The following is a 20,673-nucleotide window of genomic DNA, read 5'->3' as shown; positions in this document are numbered from 1 at the left end:
AGGATGCGTGAATACAAGAGACATTTCAGAGACAAAATTAGTGGAATTTTGGAGACCAGTGGAATGAGAGGTGGGAGATAAACAGGTTTTCATGTCTGGGTTACGGGGTGAATAACAGTAACAAATATAAAATGATGTGGAAAAGGCCAGATTTGGAAGAAATCCAGAATTCTCTTTGGAAATGGCATTCGGAAGAGAGGACAGAGCTGTATCCACATCCAGACAGCCGTTGTGAGTCCGAGGTTGAACCATGTTGCCAGGGAGGGGAGAGAGAGTGTCTGAGAGCTTTCTGCGAAAGGACATAGATCAAAAGGGAGGCAGGAATGAGGAAAACACATTTGTTTCCTGGAGCATAGGACACTTGCATGTATTGAAAACTAAAAGGTAATGTGTGACTTCATGTTATAGTGGAGCTAAATTTATATTTATTCTCCCCAGATTGATTATGATTTCTCCTAGATTTAAAACATTTGAGATTATTTTGCAGCTCTGCTCACCCGAACTGGCCATGGTATTTCTATCTCATCAGCCCCTGGGCATGCTCGGGCTGGTCTGCCTTCCTCCTATGGCCTCCTTGAGGATGCCTGCCTTTTTTTTTTTTTCCTCCACCCCTCAGTTCAAATCCTAACTCTTTCTCTGCTACCGTGCCCAAGGCCCGTCTCTGAATCCCTGATGATTGCGGGGGAAAGGGACCTTTGCTGCCTCCTCCATCTTGCAGACCTAGCGTGGGGCCCCTGCTGCCTCCTCCATCTTGCAGACCTAGCGTGGGGCCCCGGGGTGGCCGGCTGCTGAGTGATGATGGATGTGGCTTGCGTGAGGGCCGTGCCTACCTTTATGCATCTTTGCATCTAGGGACCTGGCTTATTTTTTTTTTTCTTTTCACCAGTAAATGTTGTTGTAACCGGTTATCTTCTATCTCTAACTGGCTCTTAATCTCCTCAAAGCCTGTAGTGATCTAACACTTGTATATCCCCCACACTATCTTGGATGTGGTATCTTCATGCTACTCGTTGGTTAAGGGCCGTATCATCAGGAAGTTTTCTTTTGGGGGGCATAGCATCTTGGTAGCCGAGTCTCATATTGGTAATGGGAAGTATGTTGGTTCGCTATTCCAGAGACATATTGACTATCTTGATTGATTCTTCTCTCTGGTCAGTTAATGTGCTACAAAACTAGCAGCAAGGGGATACTATTGGGGCAAATTGCCCTGTAGTTCGGCCTTTGGATTTCATGTAAGAAGTTGGGGGTAGGTTTTCAGGAACCAAAATATACTTGGAGCCCCAAATGGGTAAAACAGTAGTAGAGGCCTGAAATTAGTTTTTGTATGTCTAAAATTAAATTAATCAGACAAAATTCACTCATGGTGTGAGGAATGGTCACAAATACACAGAATAAACTACTCGTTTAGATAGATTAGGAAATACTTTGAAGATGGGAGAGGCTTTCATCTTCCTTTTGTGAGGTTTACCAATGCAATCTCTGCCCCTCAGCCTCAAAAAACTGTAGTATAATCAGTGCCGATTAGTTCCAGCCTGCTGCCCTGTGCTTTGTTCTAGCTGGTTCCATTGTCTCAGAAAACGAGTCTGCTTTCTTTGGGTTCTGGAAAGGAACCTTATTCCTTCAGAGAATGTGTCAGGTGGACTGATGTTCATAACTGACTGTTGGATAATCAGTTTAGTACATTGGCAGAAAAAGAAGCAAATGGAGGCGACAACATTTTGAGTAAAATTTTATTTTATTTTATCATTTTTTTTGAAGTAGGCTCTACACCCAATGTGAGGCTCAAACTCATGACCCTGAGATCAAGAGTCGCATGCTCCACCTACTGGGCCAACCAGGCGCCCCTTGAGTAAAATTTTATTTTATTTTATTTTTTAAATTTATTTGACAGTGAGAGACACACAGAGAGGGAACACAAGCAGGGGGAGTGGGAGAGGGAGAAGCAGGCTTCCCGCTGAGCAAGGAGCCCGATGCGGGGCTCGATCCCAGGACCCCGGGATCATGACTTGAGCCGAAGGCAGATGCTTAACGACTAAGCCACCCAGGCGCCCCTAAAATTTTAAATATTGAATACCTTTGAATTGAATTTACAAGTTAAAGAAGTAATTGCTAACTTTACTTGGCAGTAACTAAATCCAAAGCATTTTGTGAAGCTCTATATAAGTTACCCCACCTAATTATCACAATGATTTAGGAGTAGGTTCTGTTTTAAGCCCCATTTTTTTTGGAGGGGGGGTGAGCAAACTGAGACCCAAAGAAATTCGGTAGCTTGGTTAAGATTATGCTCCCAAGGGGCAAAAGGAGCATACAAACCCTGAATCTGGGGGCATCTGGGTGGCTCAGTCAGTTAAGCATTTGCCTTAGGCTCAGGTCATGGTCCCAGGGTCCTGGGACCGAGCCCCACGTCGGGCTCCCTGCTCAGTGGGGAGTCTGCTTCTCCCTCTGCTTGTGCCCTCTCACTCTCACTCTGCACGCTGTCTCTTTCTCAAATAAATAAATAAAATCTTTAAAAAAAAATCCCAAACCAAACAAACAAGAAAACCCTGAATCTGATTAGTAGTAGCAGTGGTACTCAGACCATCATGACACAGTGGTCTTTCAAAACTTTGCAGTAGAAGTTATGGAAAAGTACCAAGAAAGCAGTGCTGTTAGAAACAAAATATACTAACAATAAGCATCTTTATAGTAATTATTTGCTGGCTACAAAGATGAACAGGATATTAAAAATGAAATACTAAAACTTTCAGAGTTTTAATTTCGGTCACTCTGTGCCGTAGTCATAATAGAGTTGTAATTAATTATCTTATTGTGGCTATTTTATTTCTACACCAGAAATTCATCTGGAAATTATGGTGCAACAAATAGCCACTGGAATCATGATGGTAGTAATTATATCCGTGACATAATTGTGCAAGTCTAGAATAATGAGGTTATTTTGAGGGATGTCCACTTCAGTGGAATAGTGAATGCTTTTCAATTGTAGAACAAGCCAGAAAGGAAAGAGGCCTAATTATGGATTTGTAACCCATAATGGAAATAGGTGAATTTTCAGGAATATTTTGGAGATTAAAAATTACACCATGCAGACTTAATTCGGAATTTTTAACCAGATACTATCGAGGTCATTAGTAATATTTTTGGCTCTGGCAGTTTTTTTGTTTTTTTTTTTTTTACCCTAAGTAAGCATTATTCATCTCTAGCCTGTTCAGTGAAGCCTCGATTTCTCACATTGCAAGTAACTTACATTCCCAGGTTTGCTGTCCTCCTTACTGTAGGGCTTACTCCCTTTCTGGAGTTTCCCTCACAAGAGGTTTCCTCTTCTGCCATGAACAACTCCGGGGTCAGGAGCTTGCAGTGTCTCAAGTAAATTTTATGTCCCATTTTATCACCGGGAAAAGCAGAGCCTAAAGGAGGCGAGTGGGTAGACCAAGGTCTGTGGTTCAGAGGTGGACCTTGAGTTAGGTCCACCACCACCCCGAGAGGATACACCATGCTGTTCAACTCTGGTCATGCTCCAGAAATCATTCCGTGCTCACCCCAGCTGCCCAGGCTTTCCTTCTGATAGTCCACCATCGGCACACCACAGGACCCCTTCAATGGGATCTCACCCCACAGGTCTGCAGAGTGTCCATGGTTTTACCAGTAGAGAGTCATTCCTTGTGTTGTGTTGAAAACAGCAGGGATTGTGGTCACTTGGTAGACTGAGGGCTATATCCTTCCTCTGCTAATTCATCAGCCTTATGATCCTGAGCAAGTCATTCTGTGTCCTCATTTAAGATGAGACCAGTAGTACTTATTTCAGAAGGTCATGGTGAAGGTTAATAAAACTGATGCGTGGTGGAGCCCTTGCAAGGTGTCAGGTGCTGTTTTAAGTATTATGTATATGTTAGCTTACTTAATTATAGGAACAGCCGTCTGAGGTGGGAACCAGAGGCAGGCGCAGAGAAATTAAATGATGTGTCTGGGGTCTGAAGCTGGTACGTAGACGATCCATTATAAATCAGTTCCTTTTCCTTTTGAGTTTTATGTCCCTGAATCCTTTGCTAAAACGTGAGCGCCCTTGTGAAGGGAAACACAATCACCTCCATAAGGGTGTTGTAGCTAATCGCTTGGACCGAGTATCTGCCAGCCCTGCTGGGAAGCAGGTGCCGATGGGGTGTGGGCGGGTCTGATGGAGGGAACGTGCAGAGGAAGACCACAGGTTGTAACATTATCCAGACAGATTGGCCCCACTAAGACCTGGGGATGGGGTGGTGGGAGGACTGGCTTGAGCACCAGAACCAGGGCAGGAGGCGTGAATGCAGGAAGACCGGGAAGCACTCAATTTAAACTGGATCGTTTTGCCTTGGATGGAGCTGGGCCCCTTTGGCTTCACTTTTCTTTTTCTTGGATCTGAAGAAGTGAGGTCTACAAACATGCTGGCAGGAAAATAGGACTCTGGTCCTTTTTCCTTCTTGGTTAACCTTAAAGGAACTCTTCTTTCCACATCCTTAAAAAAGGAAAAAAAGGGGAGAGAAAGAACAGTGACATCCTGAAGCAAAACCTAAAGGGAGTGGGGTTGGGGTCATCGTTGGCTGAGACACAGACCCTGGCTGGACTCTGGAGCGGTGCAGATGGCGGGCTGCGGAGTCTTTCCCGGAGGGGAAGCAGGCTGCCTGTGAAGAGCCAAGGGGCGAGGGGACTGACCCCGGGAACACAAAAGGGAGCGCTGCCTGCACACTTTTCTCCTTGGGTAGAAAAAAGCCCAAGCAGATGAGGTCACTTAGTAGGAGAAAAGTGGTGTGGGAGACAAGCAGAGGAAATGTATGGCATGAAGATCTTTAAAAATGCCATCCATGAGTGTATTTGTAATAATAAACCCCATCCTCAGACACTGATCCGTAAAGCCTGTTTCTCTTTGGAGCGCATAGGCCATGTCCTGGCTGCAGTGACGTTTGGCTACCGAAGGCTTCTCGCTGAGCTCTGAACCCGACCTCCACTCCAGCCTCTTTATAATCCTAAGAGCAGGGGATTAGAGTCAGACGTGGGTCCAGTAAAACAATATTTCCGCATTTCCAAATGATTTCTTTCCCAGACAGGGCAAGGTTTAGGAGCAATGGAAAGATATGATATGACAAGGTATATGGTGAGGCCTACTTTGCGTTGATAGACTTGCCCATCTTTTTTTTTTTTTTTTCATGAATTAAATTCAGAGTGAAGAGGATCCACGCAGAAGTCTCTACCAGAAAATACAAGTGCTTATAGCTTATAGTGAATCCTGATGACACTGTCAACCGTTGGTGGTTTCCTGTTCAAAGCACAGCTGCTTACAAACTTTCTCATTTCGTCTTTATATCATTGTTGTATCGTTAGCAGTTAAAACGTGAAGATCGAGATTTCCCATTTCTATGGATTTCTCTAATTAGAATTTTGTGGTAATTGAAATGGTGGAGACCGGGGCTTCCTTTATTTAGCTAGTTCTACTTACAAAGAAATGGAGAACTTAAGGTATTTGTGTAACAAACAAGATCACCTGCAAGGTGTTAGAATGTTCTAAAAAAAAATCTTTTCTGAGAATTTCAAATGCTTATGAAAGACCTATATTTTTAAAAACAGTGAATACTTTTAGTTTTTCTATTTAATCACTAAAGTGGGAACCCTGAGAACCTCAAGGCTAGGCAGTCCCTTTATCAACCTGCTTTATGTCACGTGGGAAGCCTCCTGTATGTCATTGACCTTTTCCTGCAAACTGCTTTTGTAAGGCCTACTCCTGACTTGCCTACACACTTTCCTGCTCTGCCTCTTTCCTCCACGTCCCTCACTACAGGGCACGATACTGATTTATGCCTTTTCATTCATTTAGTGGACAACCTTGAAGTTACTTGTAAAGCCTGTGCCTAGCCTTGCGACCTGAAATGGCTTTTCTGGAGCGCCCTGCAGGCTCAGCCAACAGTGATGGGAGATGCACTCTCCCCATCCCGTGCTCTCTGAGCTGACACTGGGCAGGTGTGGCTGCTCTTGAGACCTTGAATAAGCTGGGAGGAAAAGAAAATATTTTTAAAATCCTTTTCCCTGGGAGAAACACCCCCAAAAACAGTGTTGTAAGCCTACGGCGACACTTGGAGCTGACCTCTGTAGTCAGCAGCTTGTTCTGAATGCCTGTTCTGCCTACAAGGAAAATGGGGAGAGATCGGAAAAACCCAGCTCCACCCATTACCGTGAACCTCCTCGGAAGGTTTTGTTGGAAGAGGCTCCGGCATCCAAATCGCACCCACTCCACCCGCCCCCTGGGGCTCATTAAGTTCGAAGAAGGTGAGCCAAACAGATTTAATACATAGTTTGTTTCAGCTAGCATATTAGTTTTAGGTTAATTTTACATAATGGTAGGGTTGTATTTTTATGTGTGTTTTGTGTATCTCCACGGTGCTGCGGAGTTCCTCAGAAAATTTGCGTGCATTGGACATTTGTAAACCATTTCATGGGATTTAGGAGCATTATCATATTTTAAATTATGACCGTGAGTTACTGTCGTGATCTTTGCTTTTCATGCTGCATTGCTGATGGTATTGGGGTTTATTTGATGCCGAGTTCATGCTCAGGAATGGATACCCGCCTGGTAAGACTGGTACTAGGGGCAGGCCAGCCTGCTTTCCATCCCTTCACCCCCCGTGTGGGGGCGACAGAAGAGCTGCAGGGAGTGGGTACACTCCCTCCTTAAAATTGAAAAAGAACTTCCTTCACACCTCTCTTCGCTCCCCCTCCTGCTGCTCTCCGAAACAACAGTAAAAACCAGTCTGAGTTGTGGATTCAGTTTGCCATCCCAATTTTGTGGTGCATGGGTGACTCTTGAGTTCCCATTCTGAAGGTGATCTCTTGCTGATTTTAAATCCCAAACAGGCTTGTTTCATAAGACCACTTGCTAGCGAGCAGATAGCTAGGTGTTCTTCCCTTCATGGTTGCAACGTTTGCATGCTTGATGGAAAAAATACTCCTTGATAGAGCTTTTACAAAGTTCACATAAGTCCCGCCATCTCCTCGTCTTCACTCTTTAGGGACCGAACTGGGTCATTTGGGGACAAGTCCCTGAGTCTCTGGTTTGGTTTGGTTTTGCTTAAGTGTCACTGATGATTTGCTGTAGCACATTCTTTAGTTCCAGAGGTTACAGAGCATCTCACCATGCCCCTGCTACGCCATGGGAACCAGGGGCAGGTCGTAGAGAAGCCAGTGAGCTGGCTGGGAGAAGGCCACACACTCAGGGAGACAAAGGTGCACCCCCAGTGTCGGTAGGCAGTGGTGGATGGTCAGCTGAAGGAATGAACTTGGCACTCCAGGAGCATAAAGGTGGGAGGAGGAGACCCCAAAGGGGGACTTGGAGGCTGTCCCAGGGGGAGAGGTGGAGAAAAGAGCAGGTGCACATAGATTAGAAAAGGCAGAACGGGAGGTAGGTGGAGAAGAGCGTGTTTGTCAGATGAGCTGCAAATGTAACCGAATCACCGAAAGGACCCATAGAGCCTGGTGGCTACATGGGTGCTGCTCCCTTGGTAGTAAGGAGTGAGTGGAATGTTCGGAGTGGTGGTGGGGCATGATCAGCTGGTTCGACGCATGGACAATTGAGCAGAAAGTGTGGGTGTGAACCCTGGCTCTGCCTGTTACTTGCTCTGTAACTTGGGGCAGCCTTTTTGAACCTCTTTGCCACCATCTCTTGCTCTGCAATGTGGGGACGAGGAGGACACCTTCCCCAAGTTGTCCCAAGGATAAAGGAGTCACTGTAATTCCCTGGCATGGAGTGGCACCCCTGAGGGCTGGTGGGGATCTGACCTGCCATTTAGGAGCAGCACACAGGCTGGTTGGAGTGAGACACAGCCTGAAGACCGGGTACCTGGTTTGTGGCAGTCTAGTAGCAGTTTCCAGAGAGGTGCCCTGGGGGACCCTGGTCCTCTGAGTTCCTTTGGAGGTGGGGGGTGTGTGTGTGGTCAGGAATGTCCTTGCCTGCTTCTCCTCTCTAGCCTCGGCTGTGAACCCAGGCAGTGGTTGCCGGAACCGACCTGAGAGAAATTTCCGGAAGCAGAAGGCTTGATGAAACTTCAGAACCTGGGCTTAATGAAACTTCAGAAGCATTATATTGTCTCGTCTTTTGGATAGCGTGGTTACTCTAGTGCCCAATTGTTCTCTAACGGGGGGATATGTAATTGGATCTCAGCTGGCTAGGCTTCCTTGCAAACGAAAGGAAAATTGCCATTTCTACAGTTTTATGCAGGTTTCTTTGGGGAGATGCAGACAGATATCATGGGGTATTTGTCTTTAATTTAAAATGAGTTTCCTCGGAAATCCATTGGATTACATGTCTAAATTCTTAATGTCGAGAAAACTCTTTTCCGAGGCGCAAAGTATTGGTCCATTATGAGCCTCTCCGAGGCAATAGGGACTCTCAGTACTGAATCCCACTATGGGATGGAGGCCTCCAGCAGGGGATTATCTAGGACTTGGGTTTAGGCAGTTTGCAAAACAATTCAGCAAAGTATATAAAGGCAGTTGGGGGGAAGTAGAATTGCTTTTTCTGTGTGCTGCCAACCAGGTTTGTCACACGGATTAGTAATTTAGATAGGAACAGCCATGAATCACTGCTTAGAGTTTCGCATTTAATTTTATCCTGGAAGCAATTTCCTTTCAAATTCTCGAGCTGTAGTTATCATTAATGAATTAAACATTATGAAACCCAGAGAACTACTAATTCATTTTGAAATAAGTAGACATTTACGTCTAAAAAAGAAACCTTAAATTTTGTTCAGTGGTGTTCAATATTTTCAAGCTGACAAAACGTGGAATGGCATTTCGTGGCCGTGCGTTCCCAGAGTGGTTAGTGGCTGGTCCCGGGAATGTGTGTCTGCCCGGCATCTTGGCTGCAGGTTTTAATGGGCAGGAAAGAAGAAATCCAAGCTTTTCCAGTGGCCAGCGACTGGGTGTTTTCCAGAGGGGAAAGATTTAAATATTTGGAAAAGGCAGCTGATTATATAGTCTAAGCTCTCCACCCAAGGGCCTTATCTCCAGGGCCTTCCAGCTTAACCCTTTCGATCCTGACCTTTCCTGGGACCCAGGCCATCCCACTGGGTCCCTGCCTTCCCAAGGGCTGCTTTGGGAGAGGGCTCACTCAGTCATGGAGGTTGCTGGATGCAGTGTGTGGGAGCTTCAGCCTCTGGAACACTCAAGGCCAGCTTCGGGAGAGCACGCCCCGGCGCAGGTGACCGCTGAGCAAGGACAGAGCAGTGCTTGAAGATTTTAGAGCACACGGTGAGCCAGCGTGCAGACACCTTGTATTTCAAGCCTGGGAAACATGTGCAGTTTTTTTTTTTTTTTTTCCTTCCCTCAGAGACACCTGAATGTAAAAAGCCGGCCAGAGAATTGGCAGATTCTGTCGACAGCCACGTTCTGGGACTGTTGCTACCTTCAGAAAAAGGGAAAGGGGCTACGTGTCAAGGCCAGCAGATTTGATTTGGTTTGGACATGCAAGGTGTCTAGAACTTTTGTTTAGCTTGTTTTGTTTTGTTTTGTTTCCCCATCTCACCTCTTTTGAAAACCTTTTGCTTTGTCAACTCGAGGTCGTCTTGGAATGGTCGTCTCGTCTGTGGGCAGCCCGTGACCTCGTCAGAGCCTCAGTTTCCTTGTGTGTAAAATGGGGATGGTAACACCTGCCCCCTTCCTCTGTCACCCAGGTGGTCGTGATGATGAAAGGCCATCAGGGGTATGACAACACCTACCTAGTACCTTTTACAAGTCTGTGAGGCAGAGAGGCGCCAAGAGGCTCAGGGTGGAGAAGGCAGGACTTCCGACTCCATTCCCTTCCCCACTCAGGAGCTGAATTAGTCTCACTTCTTAGGGGAAGGAAGTTTCCTCTGAGGGATGCAGAGCCTTGTCTTTCTTCCTCCAGTTCCATCTGGTGGGCGGCCGTGCTGCGGAAGTCCCTGAGCGCAACCATATATTTTTCTTATTTGGTGCTGCTGCTAAATCAAGGGGTTTGGGGGATTCCTCAGTTTTCCTTTCCACCTTATATTAATTTCCTAGGGCTGCCCTAACAAAGTGCAAAGAACGGGGTGGCTGAGAACAACAGAAACGCATCCTCTGACAGCTCTGGAGGCTGGAAGTCTGAATTCAAGGTGTCAGCAGGGCGACACTCCCCTGAAACCCGCTGTGTGTGTGCGCGGGGTGGGGGGCTTCCTTGCCTCTTCCAGCTCCCCCTGACTTGTAGGCACAGCTGACCTCTGCCCTCTTGTCATAGGACCCTCTTTCCTCAGGTGTCTCTTCCCCTCTTGACAGCGCCCCTGGGTGTTGGATTAAAGGCCCTCCCAGCAGTATGACCGCATCTTACCAAACCACCTGGGTGGTTACCCTACTTCCCAGTGAGGCCGCATTGTGAGGTACAGGTGGCTAGGACTTGAACAGACGTTTTTGGGGGACTCCGTTGCATACCCCCTGTGCACACGCGCACGCACACACACGGATTGCAGCGCGTGCACACACGTGGATTGCTCCTCATCTACTCACACCACAGCTTCAAGCTGCTTTGCAGAGGGCAGTACGTGCCAGCCTGGACAGGGAGGCAGCTCCCCCCTCGCTCTTTCCAGAACTGGTAGCTGCGTGTCTCTGGGGATGTGTTGCGAGCTCCCCCGCTCGCCCCCGCTCGCCCCTGAACGTGGTGTGCTAGAGTTATGCCACCCCCCTTCGGAAGCAGCTTAGAGTTTGAATTAGCACCAAACAGCGCTCTCAGGCTCTGCTGCCGATTTCACTTAAGTCAACTAAGCCTGAGACCAGGAAGCTTCGATGGGGCCGGTGGGAAGTACAAAAGTCCTTCCAGTTTTATTTGAAACAATTGGTTTTATCAGAAGTGCTGGGGTGGGAATTTTAGCCAATGGGTGCTGTGGCCCCTTCTGCGAGGTGGAATGAGTGTGCGGCGGCTTTGGGGTCGTGCGGGCAGGTGACTGGGATGCCAGGGAGCCCAGGTGCTTGTCCCTGCCCCGGGGGTTGGGCCACCAGGGCCGGAAAGGACCTCCTCTGCCCCCTCCTGCACGGGGTAATTGACATAACTCCGTGCGCAAGAAATGCGGTTTCCCCAGGGAGGGTTCAGGCTGTCAGCACGAAGGCACGAGACTCCGGGTTACTCCTCGTTTTGCCCGCGTCTTGCCAACGGAACGTAGGCCCGGTTCTTATTAGAATGGGATCCTCGGTTTCTCACCTCTGTGAAAATAGTGGAATTTGCTGCATCATGATGTCTGCAGGGTAATTAATAGCTTGCTGTATGCAAGTCGCTGGCAGACCTCAAGTGAACAGTGAGGGGTTGATGATGAGGACAGCCATTCACTAGCTCTGTCTCACCCATAAATGGAGTTTAGGCTCAGACAGAGGCATTTAAATAAGAACATGGTCCGAAAGGCAGAGGGTCACTTGAAGAGCTGCTGGTCTTGTTCTCAGGGCCCTGCCAGGCCAGGAAGGAATGCAGTAGACTTGCCCTGTAGGAGCCCTGGGTGGAAGTACACCTGCAAGATAAGATGGAGGAGCTGTGGGAAGGCTGGGGGCTGGCGGCGTCCCCCTGGGGTGATGGGTTGCATGGGAAGTTTAAGGAGGCAGGATTGGGGAATGTTTCCAGAGGTGGCAGAATCTCAGGGACAGAGTCCCAGTCCTAGGGTACAGGGTTGAAGGGACAGCAGGTCCAGATGCTTGGGGGAGGGAAAGGCAGCCAGGGGTCCAGTGGGCTCCAGACCTGAAGGTTAAGGAATCAGGAAAGGACCCAGGTGTAGGTAGAGGAGTGCTGGCAGGAAGTCCGCGCTGAGCTGGCATTCTGGGGGACTTGGGCGGGGTCCCCGGGGGGTTGCACCAAACTCCCAGATATCTCCACTAAGGTTAGGGTTGGTCCTAGAAACTGGGGTAGGTGGGGAGGATTCATTTGTGAGAAGAGAGGGCTGGGGCAGCCCGACTCCAGGTTGGGACAGAGCCATCCTTCTACCCTGCTTCGTTGATTTGAGTGGACTTGTGGACTCAGTAGCAGAGATCCCAAAATAAGGCTAAACTCGTCTCCACCAGCTGAGCGTAGACTAGAGTTGTTTTTCCTGCGGCTGTTGTTGTTTTAGTTGTCTCATTCCTTAAAATCACAGGGCAAATAACATTATTTGGGAAAACACTATTGAAGGTAGATGTTTATATACCTTCCATGACAAATTTACCTAAAACGACTATGGATTAACAGAGCTGGGACTGAGAGATGTTTGGTGATATGATGCCATCCCCAAATAGAATGAACAAAGGTCCACGGTCCTATTTTTGATTGCTGGCCAGGGTCTGGAAGACATGGAAATAGTGTGGAACCGTTTGCTACTTTTGTGCCCTGTACAAGCAGATCATGGCCATGAACCATGAAGCTTGGGATTTAAAAGAAATATCTGTACACACAATGGAATATTACTCAGTCATAAAAAAGAATGAAATCATGCCATTGGGGACAACTTGGATGGATCTAGAAGGTATTCGGCTGAGTGAAATAAGTCAGAGAAAGACAAATGCCCTATTTCACTTATACCTGGAATCTAAAAAAACAAAACAAGCAAAAACAGAAATAGACTCGTAAAAGCAGAGAACAAACTGGTGGTTGCTAGAGGGGTGAGTGGGGGTTGGATGGGAGAAGGGGCAAAATAGGTAAAGGGGGTTAAGAGGTACAAACTTCTGGTTATCTCATCACTTATACAGATAAGTCATGGGGGTGCAAAGTACAGCACAGGGAATGATCACGTTGTATGGGGACTATACTTAGCGTGATGAGCACCAAGCGACGTATAGAACTGTCGAATCACTATGTTGTACACCTGAAATTCGCATAACACCGTATGTCAGTTATACTTCAATTAAAAAATGTAAAAGAATAGTAGGTTATGAGGAGAACTGCAGTTAATATAGCAGACCGTGAGGAGCATTCTCTTGCCTGTCTCTGCTGGTAGAGAAAACCCTGTTTGTGTGGCTCTTGAGAATTGGCTTCGTTTTGCCAGGAGCCAAACCAGAATATTCTGAGGCCCGGAAGATTCAGAAGCAAGGCCCAGACAAAATAGATGACAGCTTTTGATGTAAAAATTATTTTAGTTTTATCATGAAAACAAAATCACTTAGACTGTGTTTGATGTCCTGAAGCCTCGAAATAAGGAGTTTGGTGATCAGGGTTTTTGTTGTGACTTGACTTTGAATGAGTCATTTAATTTCCTTAAAGTCTCAGTTTTTCTCATCTGCAAAACTGGAAATTTTTTTTTTTACATTTTCTCCCTTTTCCAGTGTTGGGGGTCATCTTACACTGAGTAATGTACACAACCCTGGAAACTGACATGTTATAAAACTGGTAAGTGGGGATTATCAGCACGAAGGTGAAAAGTCAGATCCTCCCTCTTCTATGCCTGTTCCCTTGCATCTTATTTTAATTATATTCACTCCAGAGTTTTGATGGAAAAATGCTTGTTTTCCCGTGTTTTACTACTTAATTAATCTAAAATGTTACCCTGAGTAATGGCACTATATCTAGACAACGGCTGTTCCAAGAGGAGAAATTGTGCAGAAGGATGTTTGTAAATAATGCTTAGGTGACACGATTGTGATAATTATGGCTTTTTGAAGATGAGTTTTATAGCAAGTCTTCAATTTTCCTGTCACTTTTTTTCTGGGCTCTCCCACTTAAGCACATTTGTTTCCTGGAACTAGCTGTTCGGGGATCTGAATCCTGAGCGAGCTCAACAGCTCTGTGAATCCACTTTTCATTTGCTGTGGCTAATTTTGCAGACCCTCAGAGGATGAAGGTTGCTCTACTGTCCCCCTTCCCCACCCCGGGTAGGGACAGGAGGAAGAAGGTACAGCCAATTCCTAATCACTCAGTCTCCAGCTCAAATGAATAGCCATCCCTGCATCAGACTGACCTTAAACACTGTGCTGGACCCTAGGTGGCCAGAAGGGCCCTAGCGATGATGCTTTTATGATGCTACCTGTGGAATTCCCATCCCAAGGATGACCGCCGCCCCCATTCTGGCCCATCCCTTCTGTACTTGGGAGGCTCTGAGTGCTGGATGCAGCGTAAAAATGCAGGACCCTCCAGCAGTTAAGTATAAGCACTCTCAGGAGTCTTTGAAATAAACTCTTGGGTCCCCCAGGTTTTGTAACTTTCCCCAGGAGGGAGACCCATTTTCTATTCCGCCATGTTGTTCTCCAGCTTACATGTCTTCTCCAGCTTTTAGTTCAGAGTCTTGACCATCAGCTTCCTTGTCCTCACTTTATTCCCCCACTCAGTTGGAATCTAATTCCAGAAGACAGCTAGTAAACTTTGTTAATGGATCTTTTGGAAGCTTCTGGAGTCAGAATTGGAGGAGCCCTTGGAGGTCATCTTGTGCAGCCCTCTCACCTTACCAATGAGAACTCTGCGGCCCAGAGAAGTTGAGTTACTGGTCCGGGTGAATTAATGGCAGAACCAGGACCAGAACCCAGGGGTCTGTAACTACCTGGATGTCAGGAAACACGGAGAAAGGATTACTTAGCAGGTGTGCTCTCTTTTAGTTTAGCCAAGTTATATCTAAATCACATGGATTGGAGCATCCTAATTTTATTATGAGTTTATGGTTGACTCCTGGTAAACCGGAATTCCTGTATAATGCTACCTTGTTGAAAAGCTTTAAACATGCATTGGTTTATTTTTCTGAATGAGTGACCCAAACTGACTCTTAGATGTCAGGGAATCTTGCTGCCCCCAAGAATCATTCCAAATATTTGTTATAATCGTATAAAATGATAGCTTCAGAGCAAGGATTTGGCATGAATACAAGCCACAGAATATATTCCAGCGTTCCCCCTCTCCCCAACTGCATTAGCTTATTTAAAATATAATATTCTGGTTGTTTGAATTATTCTACATGACCTTTAAAACCCTGTTTGCCGTTATTTTATAGTTCTGGGGAGAGAGTCGATGCGTTCTCTTCTTCCTGGAAAATCATGTAACTTGCTGGTGTTCTACCAGTTGCATTCTGATGCAGCACTTATTTTTTTCTTTTTCTTCCCTACCATTTTCACATCAGATTGAACACAGACTCAGGCCAGGTATAAACTTGGCAGTGAGATTTGCTTGGCTTGTTTACCTCCCCCCATTGTTAAAGTGGTTATGATTCAGCACCAGGTTCTTCTCTCCCCGATGTGCTTGGGAGGAGGGGTATGTGAAATCCCAAGCATCAGTGGAGGTGTGACCATCATATTATAATGTCCTTTGTGTAGAAAGCCTTACCCACTACTTCCTGATGACTTCAGCTAAAATGATACCACATTCTAGAAGACCACTATCTGAGCTTCTAAATACATACCACCTCCTCAGTTGGGGAAGAGAAAGCAGTTCTGATTAGGCTGTTTCAAGCAGACAGTGTATGGACATCACCGATTATCGATTTTTCTCAAGATGGTTATGTGTATGTGTATGTCTTAGCAAGTTCAGATTGTTTTGCTCTCTTACAACCGAGAGCTTGCTTCTTCTCTCCACGTACTTACCTTGTGCAGCTCACTCAGATAGTTGTGACATCATAGTCTGTATAATGAATTACTGCCTCAGGGGGCTTGCTGGTTCTTCTGGGCCATAGGGAAGGGGCCTGGCTTGAGGCATGTTTACCAGGAGTAGTGCATGGAAGTTTCCACTTGGCATATATTGGCTGAGGAACAAAAGTAATGATTGAGGGCGAGTGAAAACACTTCTTGTTAACAGTGTGGTGAAAACTTGGAAAAGAAAGTACTATTGCAAACATCACCTTATTGTGGGGAAGCAACACTTATGGCAGAGAGAAAGTGGGACTGAGAGTTATGAGGTCAGATTTAAATTCAGCCTTGTCCCAGACATGGGACCTGGTTAAGTCATGCAACCCTGAGCCTCAGTTTTAATGGAAAAATAAGGATGGTGGGCAGGGGGGATGGGCATAATGGTAATAGTGGTGACATTTGCCTTACTCTGTGGCAGGCTGAATAATGGCCCCCAGAAATGTCCTTGTCCTAATTCCCGAACCTGTGAATGTTATCTTACAGGGCAAAAGGGACTTTGTGGAAGTGATTAGGGATCTGGAAATGGAGAGATTATCCTGGATTATCTGGGTGGGTCCAAAGTAAGCCCAGGGGTCCTTCCTTATAAGAGGGAGGCAGCAGAGTAATAATACATGGAAGGAGCTATGGGTTAGGAATGCAGATTGCCTCTAGAAGCTGAAAAAGGCGAGGAAACAGATTTTCCTCTCAGGGCTTCCTGAAGGAACCAGCCATGCCCACACCTTGACTTTAGTCTAGGGAGACTAATTTCAGACATCTGTTCTCCAGAACTCTAAGAATAAATTCATGTTGTCTTAAGCCACTAAGCTTGGGATAGTTTGTTATAGTAGCAATAGGAAACTAATACCTCCTAGCTCTTGTAATGATTAAATGTGACTTTGTATTTATATATTTATAAATCTCAAAGTGCTACATAGATGTTAGTACCTTCAAAATGCATTTTTATATTCATCTGCATTTCCAGGTGAAGGTGGTCTAGAATATGTCAGGAAGACCAGGAGAACAATTTCAATTATGCAGTGAACAGATTGGGTCTGAAAATTTAAATCCATGTTATCAAATAATCCTAAATTGTGTAATTGTTCCTGGTCAGTAGGTCAAAAGTGAGTCACTTTTTACCTGAGCAGGCAGGTATACGCCTTACTTTCTGTACCTGTGAGTCCCAAGCTTGGATGCAGTAGAGTCACAGGGAGAGCTTTTAAGTGCCCCAGTGTGTAGGCCTCACCCAGGACAATTAAATCAACACCTCTGCAGGTGGAAACTGAGCAATGGCGTTTTTTTTTTAAAAGCTCTCCAAGTGATTGTAGTGTTCAGCCAAGTATGAGACCCATTGCAGAGGTGTTGTGTCTGCTAAGTAAGATTTTAAATCAGTCTTCGGAAGTCTGGTCATCTAGATGTTCTTTTGAGTTTTGGGGAAGATGCTCTGCCGAGGACTCTAGGTTATATCTTTCAATGATATTAACTTAACAGTTTATAAGCTGTGGTTTAATTTTGGCAAGAAAGACAAACGTATTAGCCATCAACTCTTGAGACAATTAGCAAATAGATTGGTGTGCCCCGATAGCAAACACAGTTTCAATAAGCAAATACTTTTCTCCTTGTATTGCCCAAAGGTTTTGAAAAGCAATAGTGAGGGAGAGAGAAGAAAGACGTGGAGACCTTCTCCTTAAATGGTTGATCCCCCTGAGGATTGAGAAATATTGCTTTTACTTACATTCTGTGTCCTTATGTCTCCAGTCTGAAGGAGAAAGTAATCATTTTGAAATTTCTTCCTTGGGAACCACTGTTGGCAGAAGCCGTGGTCTTTGAAAGTTGCCTCCCTGTGTTCCTGGGTGCTTTGAGCTGAGATGTGTCACCGAGGGCCTCTCTGGGCTGCCTGTCACTAAGATTGCCCTGGTCTTTGACAGCTGGTGATGTTATCTGCATGGTGTATGTCACGGGGAGGGTATTGCAGATAAAATTGTTTTTATAAATCACAAGGTGCTATGTAAATGTTGCTGTTGTATTTTCAGTGGGAATTCTGGGTTGAAGTTAGAAAGATGATAGAAAGCCTGTAGCATAAACTTATTATATTCACGTATAAGAACAGCTGGGGGTCCTTATTATCTAGGTTCTAAGGTAGCAACCGAGTAGAAGCACTGGGTCTGATACCATGAGATGGCATGCGATTTTTTTTATTGGTCATTTAACCAGTTGGGCTTAATTTTCTTATCTATAAATGAAAACCTTAATGATTGGCTTTCTTCAGGCTGCCTTGGGTGAATCTGGGTGTCCGGTGCTAGAGTGTAGCTCTGGATTATATTGTTTCAATTTAAATCTTGGCTCTGAAACTTACTGTCTGGGGGACACTTAGAAAACTATTTAATTTCTCTATACCTCAGTTTCTGCATCCTTAAAATGGGTGAATGAGATACCTACTCATAAGACTGTTATAAGGATGAGGTGAGGCCCATCAAAAACATGGTACCGTGTCACATAGGTCAGCTCTTCCACTTCTTTACCCTTGAATCTGGGGCAACTCAGGAGCTTGGCTCAGTGTTGTTTTTTTCCCCATTTTTCTTTCTTTCCTCCTTCTCTCCCTTCCGTAAATGTTTATTGGATACCTATCACTCCTAGGAACTATAGTGTGGCTACCATGTTAATGCAAAGTAGACACTGTGGTCCAGAACTTGAATGGTTTGAAAGTTTGATTTAAAATATTGGTGCAAAGTGCTGATGGGGAAGGACTGGGTGAGTAAAGCCTGTCTGTTTCTGTTAGATCAGAAATGTAAGACTTCAGATGGTTTATCTGTACCAACCAGGGTCAGATCAGCAGATGTTTTTTTCTAATTGTGGCTATCAGTAGATTTGGTCTTCGGGACCAAACGGAGGAAGGTCATTGGCATGTTGCTGATCCACTGAGTGGTTCCCTGGGAAGCTGACGTAGTTCTCTGATCCGATTTGCCATAGAAGCAGTCATTTATCAAAGCAAACATGGTGGCTGGGCATTTCCGTGTGCTTGGCGCTGTGCCAGTTCTCCGGGGGGCTGGTCCCTGCCAGGGGGAGCTTCCTGAGTATCAGAAGACCTTACGGTGGAGGGTGGGGTACTTAACATACAATGAATGCCGGGTAGGAGCTTCAAGAAGTTTTCACCAGATGCCTGAGCTCAAAGAAGCATTTGGGGTATTTTATGGTTCATGAAATTTTTTATTTTTTAACCTGTATTTTGGGTACCATTCATTCACAAGCAGGTTTACTCTGTTGTCATGAATTTAGAGCTTTTTCATAGAAAATAGTCCAAAATGAAATCCTGTTTCCCCAAGCTTTCTCTCAGGACACATTACTTGTGCTCTAATCAGGTCTATGTAGCTTGACCCTGCTTTCCAGTAACTTGGGTTTTACTATCAATGGGAGCTATCAATTAAATTTGGTGGTGATCATAATATCCATTTGTGTTCTCTTCTTTTCTTTTCTTTTCTTTTCTTTTCTTTCTTTAAGATTTACTTACTTATTAGAGAGAGAGAGTGCACACAAGTAAGGGGAAGAACAGAGGGAGAGAATCTTCAAGCAGACTCCTCGTTGAGTGCAGAGCCTGTCTCGGGGCTCAGTCTCACAACCCTGAGATCATGACCTGAGGGGAAACCGAAGAGTCCGACACTTAACCAACTGAGCCACCCAGGCGCCCCCTATTTGTGTTATTTTCAATTCTGCTTGTAAAGACAAAAAAAGAGAATTATTTTAAGGTCATAGAATAATTCTGGAGAATGCTCAAAGAAATTTTGTACTTTCACCAATTCTACTTAGAACCACATATGAAAAATGATAATGAGGATTATAATGATGATAATGATTACATTCTGCTTTCAAGTGGTTATTCTATTCCTGATACTATCCTGAGGGCTTTGCACACATATTCTCATTTTATCACCCAGCAACTGTGTGAGCATGCATGCTTTCTTAGTGTTCACATTTTACAGATGAAGAACACTAGGGCACAACAAGGCTGGATAAACTGCCCAAGTTCAAATGGTTTGACCAGTGAAAGGTCTACCATTTGACTCCAGATGGGTCTGACAGATGTGCTTTCTATTCTACCGTATTGTCGCTTTGGGCAATATCCACATTTAGGAGGTTGGGGAAGAAGAGCCTCTGGAAGAGACTGGAAGGATATATTAAGTAATTCACTTCCATATGTCCCTGACAGGTTTGGATGAAGGGTCATTGTATTTAAAGAGCTAGGGACACTGAGCTGCTGAGAAATTGAGTATTGCCTCTGGTCACAAAGTAAATCACTGATAGAACTTAATCCAAAAGCCAGGTGCTCTTTAAACTCATTCAGTGAAGGTTCAGCCTACACCATTGCACCACCTACATCAATTCAAATGCGTTGATGAAGGAGAGATCTGTTTTGTTATGGGTCCTCCGAAATCAGAGGTTTAAAAGAATTTTTCATTTGGGTTAAATTCTAAAACTTCTTTTTTCATATTTTGGAAAAGTGCCCAGGCTCTGGCATCTGCTCAGTGGTCAGCTCGGGCAGATTACTTCAACTCAGCAGTGAATGCTTCCTTTGTGTGGCTCTTGGGAGGAGTGGGTGCTAATGGCACCTAGAACGTTGTAGGTATTCTCTGTAATTGCTCAGTGATCGGTCACTTATTATGCATTTGGAGTAACTTTAGAAGGGAGAGCAGGATTCTCAGAACTGTAATCATGGGCCTAGGGAAATCCTTCAGGGTCAACTTCAAGGTAGCAGAAATGGGAGATTTTCTGTAAGAGAAATTCTGTGGCTATACCACATAGCAATTGCATCTCAGTTTTTGTGTGTGGGGTACTAGAGACCATTTGCTTTGGACAGGGCACTTAGTACTTAGGTTATGAGCTGTTAACCCACCCCACCCCCCACCCCCCACCTCCCACCCAGGGCAGCATTTCCCTGACACATTTGCTCCTAAATCCTAGTGGATCCACAGCTAACAGTGAGGGGAAGTAGGGAAAGCTCCCAGCCCCTATCCAGGCTCCCCTTCCATGTTCTTCCCTGGACCCGTCAAGACTCCAGGATCTCCACTAGCTAACAGGGGTGTGCTGGACAGTCTCCATTCATTCCTCCAGATCACTCTCCTGTCTTCCCAGACCTTG

At 45.4% G+C, this 20,673-nt stretch overlaps 1 protein-coding gene across 6 annotated transcripts in view; it reads left to right on the top strand.

The window, feature by feature from the left end:
* RNF152 (ring finger protein 152) overlaps positions 1–20,673 on the top strand; it is a 76,455-nt gene that overhangs the window by 15,950 nt on the left and 39,832 nt on the right. The window contains exon 1 of one of the 6 annotated variants that reach the window (XM_027576456.2): positions 5,705–6,291. The exons of 4 other annotated variants lie outside the window; for them this stretch is intronic. The gene's annotated coding sequence lies outside the window, so the exon portion shown is untranslated. Of the gene's footprint in view, positions 1–5,704; positions 6,292–9,445; positions 9,488–20,673 lie in introns of those variants that run through there. One more of the 6 variants, XM_027576461.2, reaches the window with a different exon arrangement.

This window comes from Zalophus californianus, chromosome 14 (assembly GCF_009762305.2).
Source record: "Zalophus californianus isolate mZalCal1 chromosome 14, mZalCal1.pri.v2, whole genome shotgun sequence".
In the NCBI taxonomy this organism is placed as follows: domain Eukaryota; kingdom Metazoa; phylum Chordata; class Mammalia; order Carnivora; family Otariidae; genus Zalophus; species Zalophus californianus.
This window is presented reverse-complemented; position numbering and strand designations above follow the sequence as displayed.